This window comes from Apteryx mantelli, chromosome 5 (assembly GCF_036417845.1).
Source record: "Apteryx mantelli isolate bAptMan1 chromosome 5, bAptMan1.hap1, whole genome shotgun sequence".
Taxonomy (NCBI): Eukaryota; Metazoa; Chordata; class Aves; order Apterygiformes; family Apterygidae; genus Apteryx; species Apteryx mantelli.
The window spans coordinates 69,616,102-69,629,341 of record NC_089982.1 but is presented as its reverse complement, the minus strand read 5'-3'; positions in this window follow the sequence as shown (position 1 = coordinate 69,629,341).

The window sequence follows — 13,240 nt, the reverse complement described above, 5'->3', positions numbered from 1 at the left end:
TGTGATTATTCTGCCTGATGAAACAGCTGTCTGACATCTACAGCTTCACCTTATGAAATGGGACCAGATTGATGAGCTTAAGTTATTGAGTGATACTTGGTTCTGAGAGCATTTCATTACTTACAGCAGTGTAAGCAGTTTTCTTTCTTTTTCTGTTTCACTGTTCTCCATTTCTGGTGAGAAGGAATGCTTTGTTTTCAACCTTTTCATTTTATAAATTGGTTTTTAAAATGCCGTGCTGTCTGGATGATAACAACAGTGAAATAATTTCTGTCCAACTGCAGGTGCATTCATGAGTGAGACATAGTCAGTGCAGGGAGCAAACTGTACATTTAATTAGAGACATTTCATCTGATTTTCTAAAATTAAGATCAGCATCAACCTGTCATTAGGTCCAAAAGGATGTATTTAAGAAATAGTATTGCATTTCCTTAAAAATATCCCACTAGATTTGAATAATAACAGCCTACAAACATATTAATGATAACAAGTATGCAAAATGCTCTGTATAAAAAAAGATCTGACAAGCATGAATGGTGACAGATGATGACCAGAATTTTCAAAATTTATGATCATTACAATGTGAAAAAGTAATTATGAATAATAAAAATCTGTTATAATAATTAGCTGTAATGAATGCTCATAGCAAGGTAAATGAACTGGAACAATTTAAGGCAATAACACACAATTTGCATTTTATACTATGTCAGAACATTTTATCATTAGACAAGTCTGCAATATACTCTTGTATTACCACAATTCTCAACTTTTTAACTATGCAAGTCACGTTCAAGTCTGTTCCTTAGCTGTTATTTGTACATAAAGGGAAAGTGATAAAAAGAATTAATTACTTTAATAAGGCAAGCTTCATTACATTTAAAATAAATATTTTCATGCGAATGCTGGTTTTATACATATGCTAATAAATCTGTTCATAATATAGGACTGCTCTATATAGTAAACCATTTACAGTGTGGAAAAGTGTCTGTCTAAGGTGTTAGTGTGTATTTTGTCCAAACTAGAACACCCTTGTGATGGTCTTGTGGAATTTTCTATATATATTCATTCATACAGTACATTCCAAAACCAGGACCTGTTTAAAATGGTCAGGTTCCATTTCTCTGAACCTGTGTTCTGGCATGTGAGAATATGCAAGTGCTCAGGGAACTCAGCAGCCAGGGCATAGCTTTGGAACTGCTCTAAAGTTTTCAGCTCTGTTTCTTCCAAATTCTTTCCAGCAGCGACCCATGAATTTCAAGATAAGGTTGCAACAGACTGGCTCTCACTGTTGGATCAGAGTAGTCACTCCTGGGTGGACTGTCATCACTAGCATTCAAGGTCACTCTTTTCATTACAGTGGATCTTTCCAAAGGGCAGTAATTCATCATTCCTTAGACATGTGATGTATCAGAACCAGGGGCATCTCTATGATTTACTTCAGTCCTAAGTCGTCTTCGTTTGTACCATCATTCTGGCAAAACACAAGATAGGAGACCCTGTTGAAGCTCACAAGGCAAGTGGGCTCTCCTTTTTCTGTTCTGCTGTTTTAAGAAAACAACTCTGAGATCTCTGAACTGGTAATATTTCTTAACCTTGGCCAGCTGTTCTTTTACTAGGAATGTTGTTTGCTCTTGGATAGGCAAACAACTTTTTGAAAGTTTAATGCTATTTCCCTGCTGTGAATCTGGCCACCATTGTTTTTACTCTTAGGTCATTATATTTCACTACACCTTGCTGTACTACTCATGTTCTTTCATTCCTAAAGAACTTTATGGCAGAATAGGTGTTCAGAAAGTGACATTTCCAAATAAAGTTGTGACCTAAAATTCTCTAAAGGTGAGTGGAGAAATTCAGAGCTTGCATTTTGTAAGGTGTCCCTGGAAAGTTTGAATAATCAAAAGCTTAAGAGTAATTTAAAATCAGACTTTTTTTTGCTTTTGAATACAAATAGAAACTCTTACTATTATTCTGATATCAATTAAATAATATTAAATAATATTAAGGATTTTGGTAGGTGATGATACCATCATTACATTGGATGCAGCCTCTTTCTACTCAGAGTCAAGCATTAATGGCTATATTTTAATATGGAAGTATAAGCTGATTCTGCCCTTATACTAGTTTTCCCCTCCATTAAACATCAGCTGAAGGCCTCCAGGTATATTGTCACCTAATAAGCTTGTGTCATATGAATGAACCCATAGTTAGACCTGAAGAAACCCATTCAAGACATCTGGGAGCTGGAGTCAGAAATGTGTGGATAGACATATGGGACCAATGGGACACATTTTAATTACTTGTTAGTGTTTCTTTTTAATCTACTTCAATCAGAGAGTGCGGTGTAATACTGAGCATATCATAGTTCTTGTTCTGTGTGTGTGCTTTTTTTCCTCCCTGTTAACTCTGAACAATTTGTTATTTCTGGGTCAAACGAATTTCTAGATAGACCAAATACTTTCATGTGTGACAAGGACAGTAGGACATCAAAACATATATACCCCAGGGAATGGCTTTAAACTTCTCCTTTTGATAACACTCTTCCTGACATGTTCAATGCATCCATCACATCAAAGCATTATACTGTATTTTTTTTTAAGAAACAGCTTAAGTCTGTTTTTCTTAGAGAATACATGGAGGTTGTTTAAATAAAAAAGTGAATTATATACTTTCAGAACAGTAATTGCAATATGCTTGAGCAGAGACATCTGCTATTTTTATTTTCAGTTTCCCAGAAATAGAAATACCTTGTAGAAGATGGTAATTTAATGCAAAAGTCTACAGAATACTGAAGTTTGAAACCAGTGAGTGTAGATATAATAAAAACATTAAGTTGGTCTGAGCCTGTAGCTCCATTCTGGATTAGAGCATGCAAGAATCTGGAACAAGTTGACTCAGAACTAAGCTTTGAACTGGCTGGACCACCTGGGCCTCACGTCTAGTCTACACGTTACACTAAACATACTTCTACCTTCTCACTGCTATCTTCTGAACTAGGAAGAAATCCTTGTTTGTAATTGAAAAGAGGTTACATATCCACTGCTCAAAGAGGGACTTTTTTACAGAGAAGGTAGTCATTATTTGGTAAAGAACCCTATAACTTTTTCCTGACTGCCACTTTTCACATTCAGCCTGAATTGCCACATACCTGTTTTTCCAAGCTTGGGGATAATCAAAGAAATCCCTGCTGAGGGCTACTGTGAAGGTGCAGTAACTAATGTGTTTAAGCATTGGTAAAAGAAAATAGCTATGGAAACTTGTTACATGTAATAATGAGCATTTTTTCTGGTTTTGAATATGTAAGAACTAAATATTCTCATCTTCTTGGTTTATTTTGATAATGAATAACCTACATTGCTTCTTATTTTGTTCTCTTAGACCTCTGTTGCATTATACTGCTACTGCATGTTATTGTTAAGAGAGAACAACAAAGAAAGATTTTAGTGAGGTTTATGAAGTTCTAGTGGGGAAATGCAACTCCCATGGTGAGAGTTGGCCCTGCCTACAGGAAATTAATTCAAGAGCCATTTGTTCTGCTGAGTCCTGCAGGCATTTCAAATAGAGCAAACTGGCACTGGCCCCAGTGCCTATCCCAGCAAGACACCAGTACTCAGCTGTTCAGTGCTGCTGCCCGCTGGGAGGAGTCGCAGGACCCACATCACAGCTCCTGGTGAGCTCCAGCCTCAGCAGGAGGGCAGAAACCTATCCATTCAGGGATACGAGACTTCCTTTCTGTGAATATAGGGATCTCTTAGATTCTGCTGCATTGAAAACCCAGTGGGAGCAAAGAAGTAGGTTGCTTTGCCTCTCACCGGAGGGATCGCATGACTTTTGTGAGAAGCAGCTGCTGCTGCTGGATCCCTGTTCCTGCCAAGTTTAGCAGTCGTGCCTGAACTCAGAGCTGAGAATCGTACTCCCACACTTTCCCATGCTCCCATGCTGAACACGGTCTAGAGCACATGGCTCAGTAGAAAGGAGGCAAAGCAATGCTGCAAGTAGTAGTCTTCTATGCAGGTTTTTCATAGTACTGTTTACAAGTGATCACTGACTGTAACAAAATTAGGGAAACTAAGTTGCTCAGTGTTACACATAAATTCTCCAGTAATTTGTGTTGAGACTTCTTGTTACAGGAACACTAATAAAATTCTCCATAGAATACGTGGTGCTGTATTTCCAGATGCTATTTCAATAATTGGTGACAATAAGATTTTAATAGTTTTGTCCTGATTCAGAAATGCAAACTATTTTGTCCACTTCAGCCTGACATATTTAAGTTGCTGTCTACAGAACAGTGGGGTTTTGACCAGTTCTTTTTACACCATGGCCTTATCTTCTGTTGCTCATATTGTGTCATGTTTTGTGCAGTTGGAAGATTTATTATTGCATAAAGCCAATGATATTTAAAATAATAGATATACTTACAGATTTCTTATTCTTTAGGGCAGAAAAGCAGTTTTAATAGACAAGAGTTCTGCTACATTTCTCTTTGTGTTATTTGCACATAATCATGTCTTTTTTTCTTTATTGCAGCTTTGTGCCTGGGCTGAAGAAAAGACATACAAACTTCATGAGATACTTTAAATACAAAACACTGATTTAGAAATAGTCCTAACTGCAGGTGATAACTCTGTGGTTTCTGTGATCATTTGTGCTTCTGTCACCTCTTCTCTTCAGTAACCTTTTATGGAATATATTGTGAGGGCATCTGGTGTTACACATTATACAACTGCTTTACAAGCATTAACAAATTAAGACTCAAACTCTTAATTAAATCTTATCTAGTTGATAGATATGATATTATTGACCTTATTTATATTTCCTAACCTAGATGCCTATTGTTTAAAACCTTGATTAAACATTTAAGTGAAGTAGCCTGGGATGGCAGGAAGGAGAGAAGGAGAACTGACTCAGCACCAGCAGTCCAGTCAGGACAGTAAAAGAAGCTTCTTCCTGACACTCTTTAAAATGAACAGCATTCTGATTCCTGTGAGGTTTATGGGATTCCTGGTCTCCTGCAGAGGAAGGGAGAATCATCTGCTTCTTGCAAGGTGGTGATTCCTGCCGAATGTTTGTAGCTTTGATGGGGATAACTGAAAGGCAATACTTTGCCTCTCTGTAAGGCAGGAATATCCAGCTTCCTCTTTTTGGCCTCCACTTCAAGCAGTGTTCATCACTTTTATAAATCAGGACACTTTGGATGCCTTACCATTATTCCTAGAGGCCATTTACATGACTCAAATATCTTTTCTTGATGAAGATAAGCTCATAGCTCACAGATGTTATAATATCTATTTTGTTCCCCTGGCTGGGCCAAATCACGGGATGCAGTGAGAAAGAAGAACATCAATGTTTTGGCCACTATCTAATGCCTCTTAGCACTGCCAGAGATAAGCAAATTTGTAGAAAAATAGTGTGAATTTTTTTTTTGGTGAATGAAATTCATCTAAATGTAAAGCAGCAGAAGTCTTGCTTCCATAGATTAGCACATTTCACCATGTGCCTTTTACAAGATATATGATTGAGGAAAACAGTCTGGGCATAAGTAAATTCTGCAAGACTTTTAGGTGTTGACTTAGCTCTTCAAAATGTCTAACAGGCCTTTCTCTATGTCTACCTTCAACAGATATAGACATGTAAGAAATGGGTATAACTGCACTTTTCCAAGCACAACAGATGCAAATACCTGAGGGGGGGAAGGGAGATGCATACTCTTAATATTGTACTTCATGAAGCACTGATGATATATGTGGCACACAGCCTTACTCCAATAAGCTTGCAAGCTAAATCCCTATTCCTGGAGTCCATGAGCTCTATGAGAGCCCATGGGTCTGACCGCATGCAATAGCTTTGCAAGGGACTTTCTGTTCCCTTTATGCTATTCACTGCTAAGTCTGTGGAAAGCCAAAGAGATCCAGAATCCCATTGGCACAGAAGTACTGTATTTGCTAGTTTAACCTGTGCATTTAATCCACATAACTCCTCGTTGCTCAGGCTTTATGGGTGTAATCCAGAGCCCATTGATCTCAATGGAAAATTGCCCGCTGATTCCACTGGGCTTTGGATCATGGCCCATATGTGTGGTGTTAATTTCACCTTTTAATCTTGCGCAAACCTACGAGGTTTGTGACCGGCCTCATTTTTCACAGTTACGCATAACTATGTTCTAAGGGAAAAACTTGCTTCCCCTTGTGTACCTGACATAAATTCTTGCCAAGTGTGACACGAAGGAGGAAGAAGAGCAGGAATTTTTGGATGAAATTTCTGTAGAATCTTTCCCCTACCCCTCCCCAGTTTTGAGTCTGGAGGAGCCCTGTGCCATCGAAGTTCGCACATTTGGCTTCAGCACCTGGCCATGCTGTCCAGCTCCAAACTTGGCCTGGCCTCAGAAGTGCTTTTTTTCCCTCAGAACCATGGGTGCCTCCCACAGAGAGCTGAAGGGGATGGAAAGTGTAAACAGCCCCACAGGGAACTTAAATCCTAAATCAGGAGTACCAAAAATTGATTCTTTGCAGCTGTGGAACAATTTTTTATTTCCTGAATTGAGGGAAGAAAAGCTCAAGGAGCTCCAATATATTTCTAGGAGCCAAATTTTTATTGTACTTGGAAATTTTTGTTTGATCAGCGGCCTTGAGATTTGAAGAGGATTATTCACCTCCCTTCCTTGTTTCGAGAACTAGCATAAATAATCTATTTAGTGATAATGCTGTGCCTCCCAGTGTGCTTGTGTATCATTAGAGTTCTCTAGCTTTCAGTGGACTAGTGCACTCTGATTCCTTGCTGAATTTATGATGCAAATGTCAGGCAGGAACTCTGTCCTTTTGTTTTCAAGCCAAGGCTCTTTATTTTTACATTGGATTTGAATTATATATTCATGGAACCATTGAGAAATATGTGAAAATATTAAAATTCTCTTCACATTTAAAACTAGGTAGGAGGCTGATGAGAAATAGAAAGTTAACTATAGGTCCATAGGAACGACCTGTGATTCATGCATTGTTACTTTCACTAACCTTTCTCTAAGGGACAGCATGTGGTTTTCTGCATGTATATTAAACACATGGCCACCTTTTCCTCAGTCTATAATGTTTTTATACTTTTTTTATCTGTATACTGAATTTTTTCTAGGAGAATTTGAGAATTTTTATGGGTTCTTTGTAGGTAACAAGGCCCTGTTACAGGAATATTGCTGTATTTTCTAGTTCATAATTACAGTGGAAGTTTGAATATCCCTGGGAAAGGCTATTCATATGATATTTCAAGCCTGAGAGAAAGTAGGAGGCTGCAAAACTTCTCAAAAAAGATGGAATGAATAATATTTCCTATCAAATTATGCAAATTTTATCAGTTTGGAAAAGGTTTAGGTATGTGTCCGAAGTCAAATTGCTATAATCATGTGCACCTAAATCCATGCCCAGTTGCCACAATGAAATCTGTAATCAAAATTATATAAGCAAATGACCACACAGAATCCTAATGAGTCCTTTCTGTGAGTAATAACAAAAATGTTCCCAAATAGTTCTGAAAATGAAAAACTGCAGTCTTCATTTTATTTCAGTCCTTATCTTCCAACCTTTTGATTTTTAAGCATCATCAAAAAAGAAAAGATAGAATATGTACGTGACATTAAATGCATGCTTAGACAGGCAGTGTTAAGAATAGGTACAATCTTTGTAAGTAAGACCTGGGGACAGATAATCAGTAGTTATATCGGTTTTACTGTTGCAGATTTTTAGTCACTGACATTAGTCAGAGCTTTATAAGGAAATAAACACTGCTGTATCAACAGATTTTGCAGATTTTTACAGAAAAGTTTAATTTCAGAATAGAGTGTTAGACTGTGTTGTGCTGCTATGTTTCTTGTGTGAAATCATTACATATGTTGGTTATTTTAGCACTGAGACAAATGACAAATGCCCTTTTAAGCACAGGATCACACTTCTGTTTTTCTTCCAAGTACCGACTGAAAGTTTGTGAACAGCTTGGATAAAGGTTTTGTCTCTATAGAGCTCCATTTATTATTCTGATATTGAAGATCCAAATTCTGTGGCATTTATAGCACCCCCACTGAGGTGCTGAGAGCTCTTGGCCATGGACATACATATAGCTACAGTTAGTGCTTACTTCCTTGAAAAAGACACTGGGAATGGCTCTCGGAAGCGCTTCTCCAGTGACCTCATCTGAGCTGTATTGGAGCCTGTGAAGAACGTTTGGGTTGTTCTGTCCTGTGTGGCTCTCCATGGCTGAGAGCAGTCTGAATAAAGTCAGTAGCTGCTTTCTGGAATGAGATTTGAACTTGTGTCTCCTTTGTGGGGAGTTCACTGCTGGAGAACAATACAGTGCTATAAAAATTTATTAGTTATTAGGTGACACTACAGCCATACTTTTGAGTACAGGAAACTGCATTCATTCCACATAGGGGATAGGACTCAAACTGAAAAGGTGAAGAGCTATGAAATGTCCTTGTCCTGAAACAGATTAGCAGTTTCATCAACAAACTTCCTTTCCTTCCAGGCTCCTGTTCCACTTGTCTGTGTTGGACCCTTAAGACAGACAGAGGAGGTGAGTCTAGGATCTCTCGGAGCTGGCTGCTCTCTCCTTTTGTGTGCTGAGCTGAGCTTCACTGAACAGTGCGTACTTGAAAAGCCTTGTTAAGAAAAGGCCTCTTCTCAAGTAACCTCTCCTGGATGGATTGCATTCCTATGAACAATTTAAACAAAACTAACCCACCTTAATGCCCCTGGCAGTCAACAAGAATTTGAGGCGACTGCCTAAAAGCTTTTTTACTGACAGCTTGTGTTTACTCTTTTTTTTGGTTGTTTGGTAGGGTTTTTTTTTTTCATTGACATTTTTTACCCCAGATTTGCAGATGTTTATTTTTGATGGCTATACTTCTGGGACTTTGTAATCCAGTCTTTACATCTTTTTTTTTTTCTTGATGAGGCAGATGAGTTTGCATTGAAGTTGAAAATATTTGACCTTCCTCAAAATCCATAGCACTTACAGCATTATTACTCCATCTCAATTAATTTTACTGAAGTACTAAAAGATGTCTGGTTTTGGAGGACAAGTTTCAGTCCTTCCTCAATACAAGCTGTATTTCAGACACAGCTTGTATGCAAATTTAAATCCATGTACAGTCAATGCTTGTCAATGCAAAATAAGAAGGCACAGGTACCAAGTTAAAGACATTGGAATGGCATTGTCTCTTTTTGTATCATGTCAGTCAAAAAGACAGTGAAACCTGAAACCAGTAAACATGAAAAATGTTTTTAAGTCTGAAATCAATTTTCTAAAATTTTGTTTTCAAAGATACAAAATTAATTATAATTATATGAAGCTGAAATGCTGAACTAAAGATGAATGACCATACAACTGGCCTCTCCAATATATTGTTTGTTGGGAAAGGCAAGAGGTTCCACAGCTGCAGTAGTTTGTCACTTCTGTTGACAGATGAAGAGCAATAAATTCTGATCTGATCTGAGACACTTTCAGCTTCACATCATCCAGCAAATGTCTGTAATGCTTCTTCTACATGGCCTTTTCAGTGACCTGAAATATAGATTGTTGCATGATCACTACCTCTTCACTAGAAGTCTTCATGCTGTTGATCTTGTTTAGCGTGGAGATGCAAATAGATATTGGGGAGGCAGTAAGGAAATGGTTGGAAGTATTAACTTCCAAAACTGTTATTAAAATGGTGTTGAAATGCTATGATAGAGATCGTGGGAGAAATGCTTGCCTTTGATTAAGGCAGAATATTGGAAGACTAGAGGACTTAAGGCATAAGTATTGTGGATGTTTAATTTTTTTTCCATCCTAATCTAACTCTTCTTCATTGATCTAAGATTTAAAGTATGTTGTAGTGTCATATATCTCATCTAGATGTAGGGAATTTGTGAGCTTTTTGTACTTTTATGTGGACCAGCATTCCAATTCTGCAGTAACATGAACGGATGAGGTAGGGTATATTGTGAAGGAATATTTTGACTTACTGCAAAATTTTTGTCATATCACACAAACTGACATACCTTTCAGGCCCCAAAAGAGATAGTGGGTGAGCTGAAGTATTGCAGGTGAGCGATAATATCAAGTAATACAATGCTAAGTGAAAGTACTTAGAAGAAAATTTAATGTGTGGAGGACATATATTTGTTATAATTTCCAAAATTTGTCTGTTTCTTCATAGCTTTCTGCCAGTGTTATTAGTTTACTCTCTGTATACCTAAGCTTCAAATTCCCAAGAAAGTAAAGGACACAGGGAAATAGATTTTATGACCAACAAATGCATATTTTTATACATTTATCAGAATATATGCTGAAGAGAGACATATGGTCAGTGATATAAACATGGCTGTAAAAGTGACAAGGAAATGCATGTATTTACTGTGGAAGAGAACTTTCTGAACATATTCATTTTTACCACATCCGTCAGTGCATCAGTTTAAATTAGGAGTTCGAGTGATGTCTATTTTTGACGTGCAGTTTGATCCATAGCACAGAATTTCTTAGCCAATGACATTTGCAGAGATAATTTCTGAACAGATGAATATTTTCAGTGAGAATAGCATGCAGACAGAAAAGCAGTGAAATGGGTAATCTCCTAATTCAGTTGAAGAATTCTTCTGTTTCAAGTAGGGGTCCCAAAGTAGTGGGAGCTGAAGAACACTAGCCAGAAAGAAAAGACAGCATGATTGCATAGTACTGCATAGCTTTCCTTTCCAGAGGGAGACAAAATAAGAGTTGTAGTGATAAGGTGGGGGGAAGAAAGTTGCACACTGCAATTCTGTGTAGGCTGAGATTAAACAAACAGGTCATAAATTAAAAAAATCAAGATTAGCCATGGGAAATACCCCTTTACAACTCATATTAAACACATGGCCAGATTGTCAAGTGTTATTTGCATATCTTGTAACTGCCTTGCAGGAAAGGATGGACTGTGTGGATTAAGAAATCTTTTATTACTTCTGTGAAAATAAAAAATTAAAAGGGAAATATATGCTTTCTCCAGAAACATCCAAGATCTCCACATTAGAAAAATTTCTTATGCAGAATGCCAGTCATGGGCAGTGTTAGCACAGTCATGAATAAAAATTTATTTCACTGACAACTGGGGTTGATTTCTACTTTCCCCTGCAGCGTTTATCACGGTAGCCTCCAGCTGTTTTCCCTGGGATACAGCTCTATTGCTCTGGAGCGTCCAACCTCTGGGGTACAAAGAGTTGTAATTTTTAATTTCAATCTCCAACACCTGCATGAGGGAGGGAGCTCTGGTTATTGATACCATTTAGTCACTGACTTCCCTGAAAATAGGATTGAGCCATAATATGTCCCTGGACAGCCGGGAGTCATTAGGGGCTAATAAGTCTTATGATATATGCACACTATTGATTTACCATTCTAGCTTTTTTAATCTGAATACCAATGGCATTTACCCAAGGATTCATATTAAGCAGGTCCATATGGAAATATTTTCCATGCATCAAAACCATGTACTTAGAGTTTTTGCACTGCGTAGTTTGTCATAATCACTCAGATTGTTCTCAGATACAGATATATAAATGAATAGAGATGAAGATATATTGGACTAAAAAGCTTTAAATGAAAGCCAAGTGTTCATCACTCTTCTCCTTTGTTAAATTCTCAAAGTGAAATTTCACTATGTCCTTGAAATATAGGTTTAGCAAATAAGGGAACTGAAGCCCTGATTTAGTGACAAGACAAATGCCCCCTTGTGCTGCACTTGAAAAGACTGGCCTCTAACCATGCAGAAATTTAACCTTGTGAGGAACGATTTGTAGGAACATGAAATCTAGAACTTTCTGTTGAGTTTGCATGCATTATGCTATCCCAATAGAGCTGTTTTATCAACTGTTACAGCCAAGGCATGCAGCTTACTAGTTCCTAATGTGGATTTTAATTTCCGTTGAAAAGACTTGCACTTTAGGATTTGGCTCTGCTGTCATATCCTTTTGACTGTACACATTTTACTCATTTAAAAGCTTTGCTTTAATTTCCAAACCTGTTTTACAACAGTGGAAAACTACATTAAGGTCCTATCCTTGGGAACATTAAAGTCAGGAAGGCATCAGTAGAAAGTCTGAAGATAATACCTTTCAGAGAGAAAGCTCTCCAACTCCTGGGCACAGTTCCAGCTAAATAAAGGACACCCTCCATTGCATGTCAGTTTGCTCTTACTGGTATTAAGGACTTTTCTTGAACTATAAAAGATATATCCTAGCAGAGAATGCATAGCTAACTGTCTGACTTTAGAAGAGAGAGTGTTTTGTATGATGAGATTAGTTAAACAGATATTCTGCAAGGCAAAGAACTCTTAAAATATGTATTTTTTATGACTGACAATCAGAAGAATGAATGTTTCATATAAAATCTATTTTCCTTTTGGGACACAATTTGCTCCTGATATTTCTCCCTAGCAGATCATTTTGCAAGGAGAGTAAAAATAAATAGGCTCCTTTAAAAACAAAATGGTGACTGAATTAGTATGCTCCTGTGAAACAGCAATTATTTCTGACAGATGAAAAGGCCATTAGACATGAATTGATTTTCAGAGGTACTGTGAACTCTTAGTGTACTCGACAGGAGCTGTGTGTGCTCAGCACCTCCGAAAATCAGGGTCAGGCTTGCAAGGTGCTGAATGACCTCAACCCACAGAAAGTTTTCCACACGTTTCAGGAACTGGCCTTTAGAAATGAGACAAGAAATCTGTAAGCCCAGACATGTTCTGTGAAAATTCTGAAGTACAGTCCCTGAGCTGTCATGTTGTCTGGTTTAAAAGGCAATGAATTTGGCACCATGAGGTCCTGTGCAAGTCACTTTACTCCCTGTACCGTTTCCACTTTTAATCTCTGTGTGTCTTGTCCTTCTAACTTTTAACGGGAGGTGGACTGTCTTCTCCTCATGAATACAGTGCCTAACACTATTGGGCTCTAATATCAGCTGGAGCACTTATTACTATGATATACCTGTTCAGAAATATTAAAATGATGAAATATATAACTGTTCAGAGAAGGAGTTGTGACTTTGCTAAAGCAATGCAGTAGTTCAGTAGAAAGCTATGAATAAGAATGCAGGATTTTTGGAAACTTAGCCCTTTCCATATTCTTCTAGACTAAAAATAAATTCTGAAATTATGGTCTACTCAAAACATATTCATGTTTATGTACCAAAAAGTCAAGACAAAGCAAGAAAAGAGCAATCTGAATGAGTGAAAACAATTAAGTAC